The sequence below is a fragment of the Drosophila bipectinata genome, chromosome 3R, assembly GCF_030179905.1.
Source record: "Drosophila bipectinata strain 14024-0381.07 chromosome 3R, DbipHiC1v2, whole genome shotgun sequence".
In the NCBI taxonomy this organism is placed as follows: domain Eukaryota; kingdom Metazoa; phylum Arthropoda; class Insecta; order Diptera; family Drosophilidae; genus Drosophila; species Drosophila bipectinata.
In genome coordinates, this window is record NC_091739.1 from 27,929,715 (window position 1) to 27,950,725 (window position 21,011).

Sequence of the window (21,011 nt, forward strand, 5' to 3'; positions counted from 1 at the left end):
TTCAATTTGAACACGACGCCGCGTAGAAAATTCTTTAAATTTTTTGGTAACGTGCCCTTTTGCTGGCCAACTAATTGACTTGATTGGCACAGCGTGATTTCCAAGGATACGGCATGACTTGCTGATCAAAAATTCCATTTTACGTTACATTGTTCCAAAAATATTTACCCACCCGCTTGATTGATCCGGACTTTATGCAGGACCCTATCGTTGTCAACATAGTAGTCACCATTAATCATAATTAATCAAGGGGAATGGCACTCCAGCCAGATATCAGAGTGGGCCGGCAAGTCTTCATTTATTTTTTATCATGCAAATTAAATTTAATTGCTTAACAAGTTGTGGCAATTGGCCGGCAAACACAGAGCCGTGGCAAAGTAAAAAAGTCCCCAGCCCGCACACATTATCTGTCCCGGGCCAGATATTCGGGGTCAGGGCGCAAACAATAACTAATGTCAGCCAAGCGCAAATTGCTTTATTAAATAAAGTTCAGCCAAAATAAGCAGCCCCAAAAAAGGAAGTATGTGTGTATCCCCCATGGCCCGGGGAGGCGGCATTTTGGGCAGTCCCTGGGCGACAGGAGGAATCAGAGCAAATTGTACAATGTGGGCAGTGTCGGGTCCGTCTAATCATTGTGCACACACTCCAACTGGCGGCGAGAAAGGCGAGTTGGCCAATAGAGGATACCAGAATGGAAACCAGAATCAGGAACCCCACACAGTAGAGCCGGAGACACAGCCAGAGACAGAGACGGAGACACAAAAGGGCTGGGTGGTCTGGTAAGGACATGCTATGTGGCCACAAGGACTAAAAGTATTTTTAGCTAATATCAATTTTTCATAGTTCAAAGATTTTTGCTCAGACACACAAAGAGTCGGTGTGAGTGTGCTCATGTCGGGGCCATTGAGGCAATATGAAATTTTCTGGTTTTCTGATTATAAACGATCCTCTGCAGTATCCCGTGGACAGAATATATTCCTGCCATTGTACACGTATAGTATATACAATGTACATTTAAGCTGGAGAGAGCCTTTCGCTTCGCCGCTGTTCCTGCTATTTGATTTGTATTTATTTGAGGCTGCAGAACGAGAAATAGCGAAGGGATTCTATAGTGAGGCACTTGCACGCTGCAAGTGATAATTTATGTTCGATGGGGTAATGCCTCCAAAGCAGGGAATTCAATTTTCGACACTCGACTCAAGAAGGATTTTCTCCCAGATCCCGGGCAGGATTTCATTAGCCGGCTGCAGCCGGCAGGCAAAGTTGGTAAATTCCAGTCAGGTGTATCTCCTATCCTGGCCCTGTTTCTCGATTCCATGTGACAATTTCAATGTATGCTCACCGTAAATTTTCGCCAAACGTTATCGACACAAACATCGAAGTTGCTACTTTTTTTCTGCTTTGTGTCCTTGCAGCTGCTGGAGCTGTACGAGTCCTGTGTCACTCTCCTTGGCCGACTTGCAGCTGCATTGTTTATGTCCTCTGGCCTGGCTGAAGTCGTGTAAATTCTCCCCTTCATCTAATGGCAAATTTATTTGGTACGTAAACAGTTTTTTGGCAAGCGTACACAGGAATCGAAATGGAGAAAGGAAGTGTGAGTGCCCGGGGGGTATCGAGCTGGAGATATCCTTTCTGCCGCTGGCTTTTGTATTGTCTGCTTGAGAAGAGTGCTGGAAAAGTAGAGTCAACTTGGATTGCATGTAATTCCTGTGTCGGGCTAAAATTGAATTCCATTCCCAGCCACACAGTGGAGTGGGTAAGCCAAACTTGCTAATAATGAAAGAGACAGCGGCGGGGCAGGGCAGGCGTTGGGCCAGCAACTTTTCAAACTAAGCCAACAGGTTAGGCAACTGTTTCTGTGAGTGATTTTCTGGCTACAGGCCCGACCGACCCAACTGACAGTCCTATTATCTATCTGCCAGTCTATTTGTTTGTTTTCTGCTTTCCTCAATCCGGGGATTGATCAAATTTCCCCTGCGTGCGAGTCCATGTGCTGGCCTTGTTTTCACTTTAATTGCAGAAATCCATTACGCATTGCAAAATTTCCGTACCCTGTGGGGAGTACTGAGCGGGGATAGATCGGGGAGCTAGCAGGCACAAAGCTGGTAACAAAATAAATTTTTCTCAGCCGCAAAATTGAAACCGAACAGCATCGAAGCGCGTCGGCAAATTTACACACCATTAAGTAGTTTACAAGCACACGAGTGTGTTGTAGTGGCTGAGGTGTGTGTATTTGTGTGTTGTGCGTGGCTGTGGGTGTACGGCAATAAATGCCGGGTAACCCGCACACCCACCCACACTGATCCACATGGGTAGTCATTGTAATTTGATATTATGCTGCGAAATGGCGGCATGTGTTGCCTGATGGTGCACACACAACGGCAGAATCGGAATCAGAACCAGAGCTAGAGCTATTCCAAAGGAAGATGGGCGGCTGATGGAGAGAATAAGTACGGCAAGGCAATGGCAAGGCAAAGTCAAGTAAAGCCGGGGAAATATAATAAAATAAAACCCAATATCCGGGCTCGGGCCCGGGCCCAAGTAAAAGTAGTGTCTGCCCGCCTTTGCTCGAACTATTCAATTCGCTCATTTCATTAAGTTTCTTGTCGCTCTCAAGCACTTGACGTTGACAACGTGCCGTATGCGCAATGTGGGTGTTGAGTGCCGAGAGTATTGTAAGTAGGTGGAGCTCATGTTTATCAGGCCGCATAACGATGTGTCACTTGTGCGTGGCTCCTTGAATAGAGCCAGATCTCTAGGATGGGCAAAGCCATAGCCGGGGGTATGGGTGCGTTGCATATTGATATGCTAATCGAGCCGGCAGCATCAGCCCCCAGAGCAGAAAAAGCAACAAAAGCTTCGGTAAACGTGACTCGGCTGCATGTGAACGATGTGTGTGTGTGTGTTGTGTATGTTTGGATGGAGGTGTTTGCCAGCCTAATGGCTGAAAGACAAAAGCACGGTACGGCACAAATGGCAAAAACGCAGAGCGTGATGTCCTGAACGGTCGCTGTTTGTTGGCTGCTCCACGGCTTGGCGAGGTGGGTGAGCGCTATTAAGCGCATTATTTAGCTACGAACACAATGGCAACACCCACAACAACAACCACCACAACTGGACAACTGTGTAGATAAGCACTTTTGACGCTGTAATGGCTACGCTGACCACTTTGTATCCTTGTGTAACCATATGCTCGCACCTCTCTCTTCCCCCTCTGCACTTTTCTCTCTGGCTTTCCATTTCTCCGACTCTCTCTTTGGCTCCCTGCCCCTTGCTACATCTAAAGTGCCCTTAAGTGTCCTGGGCAGGCCACATAAGCGACAACACCTAAGCAAAACACGCAAACAACCGAGTCAAGCCAAGTGCCTGTTGTCCATTTGTCCATTCGGTGGCAGACTCTCCTCCATTGATATACCCAAATTTAGGCCGACTCTGGGCAATTCCCGTGGCTAGTTTTGGGCCCCAAACTTAGTCCAACCGATTAAGCAATTTTCGGAAGGATAACTGGTCTCTTTAGGAATAGATACTTGTACAGATAGGCTCCTTTTTAATTTTATTCCAAGAAAAACATTCTCAATGCATAATGCAAAAACATATGAGCTTACATTAAGCCTATACCATTTTTCAAGATTCCTTCAAAGTCCGGCAGACACCTTACAAATTCCTTTTTAATCTTCACAAATCCCTTTGATACTTCCACATCGTAGGCTTTCCTTCAACATGAAAAAAAATCATTAGACAAGTTGATACTGAAAGCAATATTTTCGCTTTTAATAAAAGTAAATGCCCAAGTTTAGTTTCTAAGCTCCGGAATGACATAAAATTTGGTAGCCAAAGAATGCAATTTCGTGCCTATTCAAAGGACAACGCGTATTACTCAAAAAGGAATTAACTTTCCCCTCACTCCTCACTCCTGATGATGTGTTCCACTGAAGGCGGAGTTGGGCTGGGCAGATGAGCTCACGTTAATCCTAAAATCTTCCCAAGTGCTGCCTGCTACTAACAGCAAAAACAACAACAAAAGTAACAGATTCTAGCCGTCGGTAGCACGCACACAAGCAAACAAACGAAGGATGTTCGAAGGATGGGAGTGGGAGTGGCCTAGAATTACGCACATTCTGTCAATGTACACACTGAGCTGGGTACATGGATGCGTATACGCAATATGGCTCCACTTTCGTTTTAATATGAATGCTAATAGGCTAAGTCGGGATTTCTGGACTCTCTCCCCCTGGACCCTGGACTGTGGGCTCCGGGCTCTAGCCTGGGCCGGGGCTCCTCGAAATGTAATTTTCCCACAATTTTTGTTCACTTTACGCATGGGGCCAGACAATGCGAGACCGAATGAATGGAACACTTGGCAATATGGTGCTTTCTGCACAAGCAAAAGCACCGAGCAAAAGCAAAGCACAGCAGCAGGAGCAATACACAATAGCCAAGCCATTTTTATCGCTTTCCATGCCGGGGCTTATGTTCTGCAGTTAACCAGAGCGACGGGCCCACTAAGTCCTCCATCTTCTAACATTTAATATGACTTTACTTACGCAGCCACCCACCGAAAAAATAAGGGAAATCTTTCTCATATTATGCAAACGTCTTAGGCGGACCAATGACCCCCAATGACCCAAAGCCACTATATACACAAAAAGAATCGCATAAATAGACGCGTATTCGTATGTTCTTCTGTATATATTTACACGTCCACTCTCGTATTTTCCTGTATGAACCATCTTTTGTCGTTAACAAGCTTGCACTCTAATTTAGCCAGCTTCGTTTGTGGCTATTTCTTCTGTTGGCCTGGCTAGGCAGGCTGCAGGATGTTTATCGTGAAATTTACGCCGTGTCCTGGCTCCTATAATTGGCTGTTAGGTCCGTTAAGATTGCGCTTCAATTTCAGATAGGTGACATTTCGTTGCATTTTAATGAGCATTATGCCCCTGCCCCGGATCTCTGCCTGATCCTGGCCAGAACGTCACGCCATTCCATTTCATCAGCGGCTTATCGACTTATCTCCCAGCCTGGTAATTGCGTGCTAAATTTTATGCTGACTTTGGCCAACAAGCCAAACCCCAACAAGGCCCACCTAAGAGCCATAAAACGGTGTCTAAAAATCTGTCTAAGCAGCAGGTTTTATGAATGCATGGAATATGTATGGCCTAATCAAAGTCAATGCCAGTCAAATGTGTCTAAATAATTCAAGTGTTCCGAATAAACACATTTAACAGGTCGGCGTCGAGGCAATGGGCCAAAGGGCAAAGGCAACTTTTCGGCATTACAGCCAGCCACAGGATAACAAAGTCGGAAAAAAAAACTCAAACAGCAAAAGACCGCATAAATGATGAAAAGTATTTTTATTTTTCTCTTTTCTCGAACAAGTTTAAACAAAAATCTCCTGTTTCGGGGTAATGAAACTGCAAGGAGCCCCGCCAGCAAGGACATCAACGGCGCCGGGCAGGAAATGGAATGAAGAGCGGCCGGAGGGACGGAACAAGGAAAACCAGCCAGCCTACACCTGCTGACAAAGACATTTACTCAAAAAGTTTTGCCGGCGCATGGCGCAAAATAAAAGGCACAACAAGGTATGCGGCAGCAGCTACATCCACAAACTGGGACACCGGGGCACGACAAGCATTCCTGGCAAAACGCCCGCGCCCATTAAGGGAGCCCACAAAGGGCGCGTTTTTCATTACCATCGAAGGGCGGTCCCGGTGTGGGTCCTATGAATGGGTGTGGGAGTCGGTAAGGGTATAGGTTGGTCTTAAAAACGCCGCGCGAAAGGCAACAAAAGTCAAGGAGACTGTCAAAAACTGCTGGCGGGCATTTCCTCACTTTCCATTTCACTTGTCCTTGCAATCGCTCCGCCGACTGTTGACTGTTTCTTTCTTGGGCTTTCCCTTCGGGTCGACTCCTTTTTTTCCTTTTGGATTTAATTATTTGGGCTCCTGCGGGCAATGCCCCGCACCAAAGGCAAGCCCCGAAATAAGTAAAAATAATAAAGGAAGTGTTGTCGTTTTTATTTGTATTCCCTTTTAGACTTTGACTTTGAAATGAACAACAAACGAAGATCCTCTCGGCCGTATTCCGGCAGATACATTTATATGTGCATATAAATGCTATGGTAAAGTCCATTTATTATTCGATTATCTCACTTAATTAAACCGGTTTTAATTTCGGCTAAATTTGTTTATTTATTGTACTGAATCTAAGACATTTTCAGTATGCAGTGGCTGTATGCAGAGTCCATAAATTAGTCAAATTTATATAATTAACAAAGCTAATAATATCGAATATAAACAGGTTGGTTTATTGGCAAATAATACTTAACCGGGAACTGAATTGGTGTATCAGAAATTTAGTTAGAGCACAAAATATGAAAGCTGTTGAACAAACATGGTGGAGAGTATCACCGCATATTTAATAAATAAAGAGAGAGATTTACAAAAACATTGTTTTTGTCAGTTGCCTAACTGAAGCCAAGAATTTTACTGAATAAATATATGTAGCAATAAATGGACAAATGACACCTCAAATAAATATTACTTTCATCCAAGTATTTTCTAATATTTTACATGATTTCACTATAAAATGGCAAACGTTTAAAATTTCATTTTCAATTTAATATGAATAACAGAGTTTTGAAATAGACATGCCTCGAAAGAATGCAATTAATTACTATGCAAATTTATTATATTTTCCATTCAAGTGTGAAAAAAGGCTTTGATGAATGCACACAAAGCTAATACAACATCCAATTGAGCCAATCAACACGGCCACAATGGAGAAACTTGGCATGGTCCAGGATAGGACTCCATTTGACCCGTTGGCTAATTAGAAGCACGCACACCACACACACACCTGTGTGTGGGTGCATGCACTCGCTCGTACACACACTCATACATTCGGACATGAACAGCTTACAATTTAAGCTAATTACGTGGTGCACGTGAGGCTATGATTTAGCGTTTAGCATAGCAATTAAGCCGACAACTGGCCGGGGGGAGGATTGGTTAGTCGGCGGCTCTAACTAACCTTATCATATCAGTAACAGCACGCAAAGGAGCCTAAGTAGAGTCCATAATGGACAAGGCGACAATAAAACCGAGAGGCAAACAAATGCCTAGTACCAGAAATGGAAAAATGGAAAAGCCAATGCCCGTTGACAAGTGGCGAAGGCCAACAAGCCACAAAAATTAAAGGATAAAAATAAAGTATAACCAAAAAAAGCCAGGATGCGTGCAAAAGCTACGTTAGAGGGTTAAGTTATGGCCCAGCGACCGCAACGATATGGGGGCGTTGCCGGAGAAGTGCAACAATTAAATTTAATTACCATTGTCATAAATATGCCATGTCATGCCCAACGCCTAACGCCCCTCGCTCCATGCCCACCAGTTCGCCACACAGACTGGAAGCCTCAAAAGCGAATGCAATTGGCCTAGCAAAATAATCAAATAACATGTAGCCACGGGCCCCAGAGCGATTCACAGCCGCACAACCGAATTCCGACCAAAAAGCCAGTCAACCAACGTGTAAATTACCACTGCACAAATTAATTATTCAAATGTGCACACTCGAATGCCTAAACATACGGCGCAGCTGCGTGTATGTATGGGCCTTGGCATTAGCTGTCCGAAAATGCAGCAGCAAAGGCAGCAACTGGGCCTGTGACTGTAGCAGCTCCTGCTGCACTTGCAATTGCAACTGCAACGGCATCCTAATTAGCCGTAATAAAGCGCCTAAGCATGGATTTCGGTCAAGCGCAGGCTGGCTAACCAAAATTGCGGCATAATTTGAAGCTGGGCTGAATGCTGTGAAATCAAGCATCAAAAACAGAGTGAATTTACAAACAGGACATGGAACCAAATTTCCGAAAATACCAGCATACCCTTCTAGTTTCTGAGTGGCAATTAAAAATCTAAATATTATTTAATTCAAGTATGTATAATATTTTAAATATGTCTACTAAAGTGCCTCAAGGAATAATTGGCAATAAAAAAAAACATAGCATACTTTTCTGCCCTGTCAGCTGAATTAGCCATCAGCAAATCAAAAATTGTGTTCACCTGTAATTCATTGCCACGCCCAATGCCCTCTGACCACTCCGACCATGCTGCTCGAAGACGTTTTCATATTTTCACTATTTTCACGCTCATTATGCCCCGGGCAACGCTCATTGCCCCTCATTGTGGCAGTGGCCCTCTTACAGCAATTACCTGGCTCCTGGCTGGAGCTGGTGGCTCATTTCATTTTCCCTCTCGCTACGATTGCTGCCACATTTATTTTACTTACTCGCCGCTGCTTCTACAATTTCTGCTTTCTTTTTATTTTACTGTTTTACTGTTTCTCTTTTATTTTTGATTTTTCTGCCATTTGCCATTTGCTATTTCAGTTGGCCACAAACAAAGCCGGCAAGAGAAGAGCGTGGCTTGGCGTCATAATGAGCTCAAATTTATTGGGTCATTTGGAAAAATACGAGAAATCTACTACTGTGGCTCCTCTTTTTGTTCGAGGTATGGACATTCCTTGTTTTGCTTCTACCATTTAGCCAGAAATTTTAACATCGAGCAAACACACCAAAGGCCAAAAGGGCGATACTGGTAACTGCTAGCCAGAAACCAGTGACCGAAAGGGAAAGAAAACCAGAAATAGTTGCTTATTATGGCATCTAGATTCCGTTCTTTCCTTCTGTGTTCCGTTGATTTCGTTTATTTTTTTAATTAGTCAATAGTTGGAAATGAACGTACTCTGGGCTAGAGCGGGGAGTCCTGCCAAAAACTGGGTAGTGTGTGATTTTCAGGGAACTGAAAATGAACTGTGAAATGGATAAGGTGAACTGGCAATTACCACAAGCGAACTAATTCATATTTATGAGGGAAGGGATTTTCGAGATAAAGTAAAAAAAGGGGAAATCAAAGTAATGGTTCGAATATTATAGAAGAGCTTCAACTTTAAGTAACTCTATTATTCTCTTGATAGTCCTCATTAAAACCTATTTTCTTAGAGTCTAGAGACCAAGCCAAAACAATTTGCAATTTTTGGTAATTAATAATGATTTCCAGCTATGTGGTGAATAGCCAAAGCTGCCTAACTAATATATTGTACAATATATCAATATCAGGAACAGCAAAAGGGACAGTGGCAAGTTCGGAATCAGGTAGCAGCCTCGAAGCAATCGATGCCCGACCCCTTGAATTAAAGTCAATTGAATCTATGTTATATGAGAATTATGGTTCGGTGCCATTGCCTTCGATAGCCGAATAGGCCGGCATATGTACGGTGCGGGTTGTTAGCTGCCTGTCTGTGGCTTGCGTCCCTTGCATCCTGTTCACATCCTGAAACTACTGCTATTTACATTATTCCATTATTAGGGAATATTTTCATATTACCATTTCCGAACGAGCTCCTCCCGGGCGACTGTGGGTGCTGGGAATGTGTGTTTGTGCGGTCATGTTTAATTAGCCAAATTTATGTATGAATGCTTTAAAACAATTACCACGACAGGCAGGCACGCCCACACGCCCTCAAAAACATGAGATATGCACTTTGAGTTTGAGTTTTGGAATTGGAATTTTGAATAACAATTGGAACTTAATAGAGTTGCCTGCTCTTAAATTAAATTGCATTTTGTTGGCCCCACTCGGGGGAGGAGTGAGAAATAATTGAGCCCCGGCTGGAAAGAGAATCCTGCCATCCCGAATCCCTGAATAATGGCCGAACCAGGCCAACCATTAAGCGCTGTCCTGCGAGTGCAGGCCCGATAAATATAAATATGAATGTCTTTAACTATTATACCATGTGATTGCCGTGGCTTTCGTGCGTCTTTAATTATTTAACCATTATGTGTGTTGACTTATTTATGCTTTTATATAAATATGCGTGTGTGTGTTCGTTTGCGTGTGGGATCTATTTACGTATGTATGGTGTATGTTTATGGTATGCCGGAGGACTTGACTCCGCGGGCCGGTCATGCTTATTTATTGATGTGTCTTTCATTTTTAAGCTCCGGCTGCTGGCCGCAGTATTTAAGCGGAAATTAAAGTTTTCGATATATGGCTGTATCACTGAGTGGGTGAAAAATAAAATCCATTAAAAATACATACATACATGCGTTATTTTTAAAAACATATACATTTTAATCCAAAGGATCAGTTAAGAGTAGACATGACTTTATTATTTAATATGTACCAAATAGCTTAGATTTCATATGAAATTTCGTCAAAACCCATAACGTTAAAGTATTAAATACTAAAGCGAAACAAAATCATTCGTTTAGAGCTTAATATCTCCAGCAATTCATAATTCATATGCGAATATATATTCCATGTATCAATCGGTTAAGCTGGACTGGCATATTATGCGAGTAAACGAACTGTGATTGTCACTTTGAAAGCTTTGCGTTTTTCCCAGGATTGGCCACTGCCATCGGATGTGCATTTGGTTTTTGCAACTGACACATTATTGTTTTCTATATAAACTTCGATTTTACACAATGCTTTAAATCTTTTGCAATTTGCCATGGCCAAAGCCGTCTCGCAATTTATGGACAACAAATGGATGGTACAAAATATACCTACATATATAATAAAACGTAGCAAGCAATTGAAGTGCGAAAATATTTCCTACATATTTTTAATTAATTGTTAAAAAATATGCAACAAAAACACAAACCAAATAATGCCGCAGAAAGAGCAACAAAATCGAATGGACAAAAAAAACAATTCGAAGTGATTGCGAAAATCGCATAGCTTTATTTTATATTAATTATGCAGCTGAATGATTGCAATTCTACCATTTAATATTCAGTAAGAGGCAGGATGGTGCTCGTGCAACAAAAACAATGGCTGCAATTAAATTGTGCGATTGTTTTATTTCCGTGATTTCCACTCGTCAACGAACACGTATAAAGCGGATGCATGTGCATATGAATAATTGCATTAAGAACTCCTCCAATTCGAATTTCAACAGGTGACGGAGGAACTTACCTCAGTGAAAATCAGAGGGGTATTTCGGAGCTCGAAGCTCTGACCAATTCTGTCACTTTTTGGTCTTTTAGCCTGACTTAGCACTTTGACCTCACAGTTTGTTTGTTAGTCTTCTTAGTTGTTTGCTTGCTTATTTGTTAGCCGGGCTTTATTTATGGCTATTTTGACTTAGCTCACACTACTACTTATTGCAGGTGTATATCCCGGCAGGACTCGACCGGTGAGGAGGACACACACTCACAACCGCACAAAACACACACGATGCGGATACGTCACTTTAGTATGCACATAGGTCCTGCTGTCGTCCTAATTTAAAATTCGACACAATTTCCCACGAACAAATACTTAAATATTTAATTTCCGTTCTGATTGTTTACATTTGCTTCTGCGGTGACTCGCATTTCCCACTCGCTCTTAATTTAATTAAAAATCTTCGTCTTGCCTGCGGTTAATCACAAACTGCAGTGCCCGATGTTTGCCGGTTAATTTTCTTTTCGTTTGCGGCTCTAAAATCGTGGCCGGCAATGTGCGTTTCGACGGTTTTCCGCGAGAGAGAATGGACTTAGTTTGGGGATGAGAGAACTTGAATTAGTTGGAGCCACTATATAACGATAAAGTCGGGAGCGCGAGAGTCACAATCGAATCCGGTGCGAATGAAGCGAACCGCGTTAATACCGATCAAAATCCCTAATTTTTCCGAAATTTCACTTTTTTATGGGCAGATAGTATCCTTATTCGATAGAGTTGATTATGATGATTTTCGTTATTAATTGCCTTCGACGTGGAATTTTGAGAATCAAAGGTAGCACATTTTTTTAAGATGGCAGTGGGACGAGGACACAACCGCTTGCTTGCGCGTTTCGATGAGGACTAACGATACAGGGCAGCCATCGTTTCGCCAAAAACGAGCACTCCCGAAGTCGCACTCGGCAACCACTCGTTGATTCAACAGTTAGCCGAGGCGAGCACCCACGAGCGCAATGGCCGGCGGAAGGGGTTGATCGGGGGGTTGCGTACGAACGACTAGCACAATGTAATTGGTATTACAGCCTCTTCTGCGATACAGCCTCTTCTTCCTCTTCTTGCAGTGTCGACTGCTGCTCTTTTTTATACCCCGTAACGGTTAAATACAGGGGTATGATATGTGAAAGACAACATAAATATAACCTCTTGATCATCAAGGATATATACTAGATAGATATATACTTATGTATCCCTGTCTTTCCATTATTCGTGCATTTATACTAGTTAATTTTAAAAAGCCTAGGTCAAAAATGCTACGATTGTTTCATGTTCATACGAAGTTCATATAAAATGGAATATTTTTAAAATTAGGAACTGTAATCTATTTTTATCTCTCTAATAATCTATCACAATATCCAATATCTATGAAAATTCTTTTAAAATAAAAATGTAATAAAAAAGATTCTGATCTAGATCTAGATCTAGTTAAGATTCTGATCTATTTAAATTAATTATAAAGAAACGGGTATATTATAGTCGAAACCCACTATTCAAAATGGATTTATAAATTTCTTTATACAATTTAGCATCCGCAAGAAATGTGTGCCACGCGCCATAAGAGAAAATTTCCCTCGTGTTATGGCTTGTGGAACTTAAGGGAGGAAATACAGGGTCTGCAGTGGAACACAGGCTAACTAAAAATAAAGGGTATAATATCCTTTCATATGACAAATAAGTGTACGATCAGAAAAATAGTCTTTTTTATGAATGCTTTCACTATTAAAAAAAATTGTAAGTTATTTAGGCTCTAAGATCATGGATAATCAAAATAGAATATTGCACTAATAGTAAAGTAACATTTTAGATAAAAGATTAAATTTGAGAATAGTTTTTTTAATTATTTTTGTTTTTTTTTTTTTTTTTTGTTTTTAACTTGGGCTAAAATTGTTGGATTATCCTTATTATAGCGGATTAGAGCCTTTTGATTCAAAGGATTCAAAAGCTTAAAAGCTTTTTAAGCTTTATGAATTTAATGGGAACTGGCTTAAAATTCCCTACCTTTTTTTTTGTTTAAGGGGAGCTTTCTCTTTTATTTTGTATTTTGTATTTGTATTTTTGCGAAAAATGAATAAATCTTGAAGCCAATATTTTAATCTAATTAAGAGAACATCACCATTGCATTACAATTTTTAATATGGATACATTTATATTAAAGATAGAAAAAATTTATAAGTTTATTGAAAAATCCGTGGTATCTATAGATATTAAAAAGCAGAATATTGACGCTTCATTCATTGGTAATGTTCAGTTTCCTGTCACTTTTCCCTAAGGCCTTCTAAAAATTGAAAAATTAAGTAAGAAACTCTGCTAATTGACAGCTTTGTGGTGCTGCCCACGGACCAAGGATGTTCTTTTCGTCCTGCGGTACGTACTGTTATTTATAGTTGTTTGCAATGTTTTTTTTTTTCTGTTGTGTTTTCAGGTCCCGTACCATTGACCATTTTGGCCATGGACATGAACTGTCGGCGTCTGGTTCGGGCCTCATCTTCACGCTTCAAGGCCGTCACACACTCGAAATACGCCCTCAATTCATTTTCTTTCCTTACTTACGCTCCACAAGCCAGTTTATTGTTATTTTTGCCGTTTCTGTTTTTGTTTTGCGGCAAACTTCTTGTACTGCCATCTGCGGAACGAAGCTTACCGCTCAGCAGAGTGCCACCCACATGAATCCTCCAACCCCTCGAGCCAACACAGAGCAGAGTCCAAGACTGGCCAGTGTCCAATGGCCGTGGCCAAGGCCCAATTTGCCGACTGCCATGCCCCAAACTATTTGCCCTGCCTCAGTACCTCAGCGCCGCGCCGTTCAGTTCAGTTCTGTCCACTCCAGCACTCGCCACCATAATGAATATTTATGAAGATTTAAAAAACATTTTCTTCGCGTCTGTTGTTTTATGATTTGCAAGTGTGCCTTATATTTTTTTCCTTCTGCCAGAGTGCCGTCAGCTCAATGGCGTGCAAAGTTTTCTGTTTTTCGCCCCAGTGACGAGTGCGCCGGAATGCCACGGACACGGACAGTGGACACTTAGCTCGAACCGTGGACAAACGGAAATCGTAAAGAGGAACCACATCCACACGCCCTACAGGCAAAATCATTCTAAATACGCATCCTGCCACTGCTGCTTTGTCGCTTCGCCAGTTGTCTCAATCGCTGATGTCGTTATAGTAAGCAAAAAATTTAAATAAGCATACATAGATTCTGGGAATGTTCAGTTTAAATATTTATAAAAGTGCACTACAAAATTGGTGCTTCTTAATCGATTTTCAATTTCCTAACAATAAAATATATAAACATTTGAATAATTAAACATTTAATCATTCATTTTACCACAATATTTTTTACAAACTGGTTAAAAATTTTAAATATCATATGCAATGTTTTTTTTAGTGTCCTTTGGCACTCCCACTTCTGCTGCTGTTGTTTTCATTTTGTAAATGATTTCATTATGTGCTACAAACGCTGCCATCGATGGCGGTGGGTGGTGATGTCCTGGTCCTTCTTTCGGTGGTCTGGATGGACTGATGGTCATGCTTTACTGTGGCAGTGGCGGTGGCGTATACTTGATATTGCCAGTGCCATCCAAGGCGTCAGATGGAAGGACGAATTTGCGTCCGGCATGGCTCCTTGGTGGAAATTTATTGATAATTTAATTTGACATTTGCGGTCCCTGATTGTCATGATTGTTTTCATTTTAATCTTGTTGTTTTCCTAGCCGCCTCTTTGTTCTTTTCTTTGTTTTCTCTTTTTTATTTGCTCTTTTATATGCATTGTAGTGTTTTTTTTCTTCTTTTGGACGTTACATCGAACCTTTTGGCCATTTGCATTTAGGTTTTATGCTCTTGTTTTTTCCACTTTCCTGAGAGGCTCCTCATCATCATCGACAGCGGCATCGGCATCGGCATTGGCGGGCGGTGTTGGGCACCATATCGATGGGGCGTGCTAAAGGAATTTACATGCCGTTATGGTCTTTTAAAGGATCGCCCCGTTTAACTTTTGTTTGCTGCTTTGTGTTTTGTGACTTTCGCCTTCTTTGTTTAGCTTGGCACATTGCAAATTTGCATGCGAAAACAATGAAATTCATTGGTCCTTGGCTGGACGGGTCCTACCCGAGAGGGCAGGGCTGACAGGGCTGGCCGGGCAGCGTCGTGTCTTATTGAAATGTCCTTCGTCCTGGCAGGCCTCTCCAAATACCTTGAACATCAACAGCGTCAGCACCAGAATCTACAAAATGTAATGTCCTTAATGACATTGCCAAAGGAATTTTAATTAAACTATTTCCTGCCTGACTTGGTTGTCGGGTCTGTTGGCAGTGGGCGTGGCTAAGCAGCTTCAAATGTGCACAAATATTGAAATATTTATGGAACAAGCACACACATGAGAATACAGTCAACAAAACTTAAAGTGCATTCCACTTGTCCCCAGTTGGTAATATTAGTTTCAAAATGTGGTAATTGCAGCTACATTCTAAGAAACTAAATATTAGGATACGATTGAAATTGGTCATAAAAAATTCCTTAAAATTCTTTAATAAGACTAAGCTGGTATTTTTCCCCATGTGCATTAGCAAACGAAACGATCCAAGGCAAAATCCAACCCAAATCTGTACCCAATACGTTGCTTGCTCTGCCCCGTAATGCAATTTTAATTTCAGCCAGAAGCACAGCAGGCAAAAGTCACGGGGAGGTCATGTGGCAGGCGGCATCAGCTGTGCAGCAGATTTGCCACATCTCCGCCCCAGGACCATCCCTAAGACTTGCTCCGCCCACCCACCTTGTCGCGTTCCGTTTCCGCCAGCTCTGCCATCATTTCCGCTGCTCATTTTTGACTGACTGCTGACAAATTTGTATGTCTTTGCTTTATGTTTTTGTGTTTGTCTTGTTGGCTGATTTGATTGTCGAAATTCAGAGCAATTTCGATTGCCATTGTCTGTTCGCAATCAGTGGCTAAAAGCCGGCAGGTGCCTGCCTGCCTTGCTGAGCCATCACCTTTAAGGTGCTTAAATTTTTGGGCCAGAAAGCAACATAAATTGCGGTGGTATAGCCTCAAGTTCTGGGCGAGTCGCCCCCAAAAACTTTCCATCAATATGCACTAGTTTCCAAGAAATCACCCGCCCAGAACCCGACACCCAGAACTCCCCCACCACCACCACCCACTTCCACCCAAAGTGAAGCTGTAAATGCAGCCATAAGGAAATTTCATTATTACCGCGCTTACACGCTAATGAAGCATGTAAAATGTCAATGTATGTAGTTGTAATACATACACACATGCATACATATGTATATACAAAACGCAGTCCTGGATAATATACACATACATATATCCTGGCACACATGCGCTTGAATTTGTGTACGAGTTGGGTTTCTAGTTTTATTGCAAATGTGTGTAATGAATGTAAATTAGTAAAAAGTTTTCGGGTTAAGGTGCCGAGGTGCGGAGGTGCGGAGGTGTGGGCGCAGCGCCAAGTAAGCTTTTGCCAAACTATCCTGCGGCTTGCAAGGATCTGCTTCTTGCATCCGTCGCCGTTCGTCGGTGTGTACTTGTGAGTGTAGCCATGTGTGTTAGAATTATGAATAGCATTCGAATTAGGATGTCGGGACAAGACAAACTGCAGGTGTGTGGATGTTAATTATGAGCATCTATGTCTGTATGTACGTATCCCAAGCATTCCACAGGATACCACGTACATAGATATTGCTCCGAAAAATAGCAAAAGCAATGACCCTCTAAGCCAATTAGTTGGCTATGCAAATTAGACGGAGATATTTTCAAAGTTTCCACCCAACTGTTAATTATCATTTAACTAATAAAATTTAATGGCAAACACAGCTCTGCACTTTGAGGCATTAGGCGGAGCCCAGGAAAAACTTTAAAACTTCCATCGTCGTCAAGTGGAAAGAAGGGTGGCAACCGACAGCTGCAACTTATTAGATGCGTTGTCTGGTTTATGCAAAACCAAAGGCAACATTGGCCCTTGTCCCTGGGACCGGCCAGCTAGCCCACTTGCAGCTAGTCCTGCAACAACAGTCTTGCCCCACCGAACCACCTAGTTCCATTTAAAATAAGCAAAGCAAACTAACAGAATTCGTTTATCAACGCCATGCTGTCTGCAGCTCAAGGAAAGTTCAACCAAGGTGCAAAATAATTTGTTGCAATCAGCTTAGCCTGCTAGCTGAGGATGCCCAAACGACCCGCTTCGCCCCCAAAAAGGGGGCTGAAAGGTGGCATTGCTGGCCGGGCTGCTTGCCGGGCAAGTTTTCAATTTAAGTTGAATTATTATGACCTTAATTAACACGTCGTTTCATCATCAAATGCTCCACTACATCTTATGCTTTTGTTGCAGATATTTCGGCATGGCGTCGAGCTGCTTCAAGCCCAGGTGGATGGCTCCAGGACTTGTTCGGGTTCGGGATGAGGACGTTGAGCTGCTGATTCGATTTTCTGCAGACATGCACTTTTGCCAGGAAGGAACAGCAGCAACAGGAGCAGGAGCCGAACCTCCACCAGGAGCTCTAATCCCTGCGCCAAGTAACTGTTGCTCGGGCTGCATGGACTCGGGTTGCCATGTCCTGCACGGCGCTGCTCTATTCTGGGTTTTACTAATTTTGGTTTTAATTAAATTCAAACTATGTTGACGCTGCTGGCACTGACGACCTCCAGAACGCCCGGCAATCACGTGGATGATGGCCATGATCCCCACTGCCGAAGCTGATGACGATGATGATGATGAGGCTGCTCCATTACTTATGTAGCTAAATTTTATGCACCTCCTAATTGAATGACCGAAATGTAAATTGAAAATGGCTAAACAGCTTAAATGGGTTCGCACTTGGAGGGCTGGAATACTTGCTAATTGATAAACAAAACTAAAGACTTGCTTAATTTCGAAGAAAATAATTTTAAAGAAACCGGGGCGATTATGTCTAACGATATGGACTTTTATTCATTCGTTGATTTTAAAGCGTATTACTAAATTTATAAAAAAAAAACACCTATACATTTTGAAAATTTTTAAGACAACTGGGCCGAAAATTTGACAAAACATCTAAAAAATATTTCGTTCCTAGATTTTTATCCAGATTTTTAAAAAATCCACATACAAATCGTTTAAGGTATTCCTCTTAAGAATTAGATGAAAATTGCCCAAGATATGCCCATCGGGGAGGGTAATTTTGGCCTTCCATGCATTTTCAAGATTTGGAAGGCAACCCCCTAGACAATTTGACAAAAAATCTAAAAAATATTTCGTTCCTAGATTTTGATACAGATTTGTAGGAAATCGACATACAAATCGTTTAAGGTCTTCCTCTTAAAAATCAGATGAAAATTGCCCAAGATATGCCCATCGGGGAGGGTCATTTTGGCCTTCCATGCATTTTTCAAGATTTTGAAGGCAACCCCCCAGAAAATTTGACAAAAAATCTAAAAAATATTTCGTTCCTAGATTTTGATGCAGATTTGTGGAAAATCGACGTACAAATCGTTTAAGGTCTTCCTCTTAAAAATCAGATGAAAATTGCCCAAGATATGCCCATCGGGGAGGGTCATTTTGGCCTTCCATGCATTTTTCAAGATTTTGAAGGCAACCCCCCAAAAATTTTGACAAAAAATCTAAAAAATATTTCGTTCCTAGATTTTGATACAGATTTGTAGGAAATCGACATACAAATCGTTTAAGGTCTTCCTCTTAAAAATCAGATGAAAATTGCCCAAGATATGCCCATCGGGGAGGGTCATTTTGGCCTTCCATGCATTTTTCAAGATTTTGAAGGCAACCCCCCAGAAAATTTGACAAAAAATCTAAAAAATATTTCGTTCCTAGATTTTGATGCAGATTTGTGGAAAATCGACGTACAAATCGTTTAAGGTCTTCCTCTTAAAAATCAGATGAAAATTGCCCAAGATATGCCCATCGGGGAGGGTCATTTTGGCCTTCCATGCATTTTTCAAGATTTTGAAGGCAACCCCCCAAAAATTTTGACAAAAAATCTAAAAAATATTTCGTTCCTAGATTTTGATGCGGATTTGTGGAAAATCGACGTACAAATCGTTTAAGGTATTCCTCTTAAAAATCAGATGAAAATTGCCCATGATATGCGCATAGGGGAGGGTCATTTTGGCCTTCCATGCATTTTTCAAGATTTTGAAGGCAACCCCCTAGAAAATTTGACAAAAAATCTAAAAAATATTTCGTTCCTAGATTTTGATGCAGATTTGTGGAAAATCGACGTACAAATCGTTTAAGGTATTCCTCTTAAGAATCAGATGAAAATTTCCCAAGATATGCCCATCGGGGAGGGTCATTTTGGCCTTTCATGCATTTTTCAAGATTTTGAAGGCAACCCCCTAGAAAATTTGACAAAAAATCTAAAAAATATTTCGTTCCTAGATTTTGATGCAGATTTGTGGAAAATCGACGTACAAATCGTTTAAGGTACTCCTCTTAAGAATCAGATGAAAATTGCCCAAGATGTGCCCATCGGGGAGGGTCATTTTGGCCTTCCATGCATTTTTCAAGATTTGGAAGGCAACCCCCTAGAAAATTTGACAAAAAATCTAAAAAATATTTCGTTTCTAGATTTTGATGCAGATTTGTGGAAAATCGACGTACAAATCGTTTAAGGTATTCCTCTTAAGAATCAGATGAAAATTGCCCAAGATATGCCCATCGGGGAGGGTTATTTTGGCCTTCCATGCATTTTTCAAGATTTGGAAGGCAACCCCCTAGAAAATTTGACAAAAAATCTAAAAAATATTTCTTTCCTAGATTTTGATGCAGATTTGTGGAAAATCGACGTACAAATCGTTTAAGGTATTCCTCTTAAGAATCAGGTGAAACTTGCGAAAGATATGCCCCTATACGCCCTAACCCTCCTGAGGTTATATGTATGGTATTGGCCCTCTAAACTAAAAAATATTTCGGGCCTAGATGTTGGTGAGAATTTGTATGTAATAACCACTTATTTTAAGCTATTAAGAATGAAATTGCATATCTCGAGATTTTGAAGATATTCTTCTTTCTTTCCGACTTATCTGAGGGTTGTATTGTTCTTCCTATGCATTCCCTAAAAAGTATACAATATTGAAAAACCTTTTTGTACAGAAATTAAAGGCTAAATTTATTTCTCTTACAGAAATCTCGGAATTGGCCAGCAAGTCATCAGATGGCTGGCTGCCTTACCCTATTTGCTTTATGATTTCTTTTTAATTTCCCAGCGGTATTTAGGGAAAAAATTTAATAATATCAAGTACGAAGGCCGGGGATGTGGAAGTGGGGATGTCCAGTGGAAACTGGACAACTGCATGCGTCCATGTGCCATGTGTATTTGTGAGCAAACATTCAACAGCGCACAACAATGTGATCTCTCCGCCCATTTTCCCACATCCTCTGCGGCTTTCCCTTGGCGGGTATGTGCGTAGTGTATATGTGAGTGTATGTGTGCCTCGCTGTGTGGGTGTGTGTCTGGACTTCCGCTTGGCTAAATTTGTTTACACTTTTTGTCGCCGCTGCAGCCCCACTCATAATTTCATTTTGAAATGTTTGCCTAAGCGACAAATTTACTCGTTTTTTCTTTGTTTTTTTTTCTGGGCCTCTCGGTGTTTTTGTTAGATGGTGTTTTTCACAGCCTGACATATGGTACTAAGCCTGGCCCACATTATTAAAACCAGCTCCTCTTCCGGACGATAAGAGACAACCGAAAATTCGCGGAACTCGGAAAACTGTGAACCCAGCTCGGTCCATTTAACAGAAGGCGATGGCTGAACCCTGAAAGGCAGCACTCAGCACGTGATTTGCATACACTTAAGCAGCCACATCACCCCCCGGCTCGGCATCTGGGCCACACTTAATTACATGGCAAATGAAAAGTTGGCGGAAAAAAAAAAAATTAACGAAAAACCAAAAATATAAACAGGAAAAAACAGGAATTAAATGTGCGTTAAATTGCCAATAAACATGGCCTGCATTTCAATGGCAGCCCAAAAAGAAAGGGTTCTTAAAGCCGCCCTTA

At 41.6% G+C, this 21,011-nt stretch overlaps 1 protein-coding gene across 3 annotated transcripts in view; it reads right to left on the bottom strand.

Moving 5' to 3' along the window:
- Positions 1-11,430, bottom strand: part of LOC108118579 (protein amalgam) — a 123,767-nt gene extending 112,337 nt beyond the window's left edge. For all 3 annotated transcript variants that reach the window (XM_017231338.3, XM_017231339.3, XM_070281788.1), the window contains exon 1: positions 10,980-11,430. The gene's annotated coding sequence lies outside the window, so the exon portion shown is untranslated. The remainder of the gene's footprint in view (positions 1-10,979) is intronic.
- Between the last annotated feature and the right edge of the window lie 9,581 nt (positions 11,431-21,011).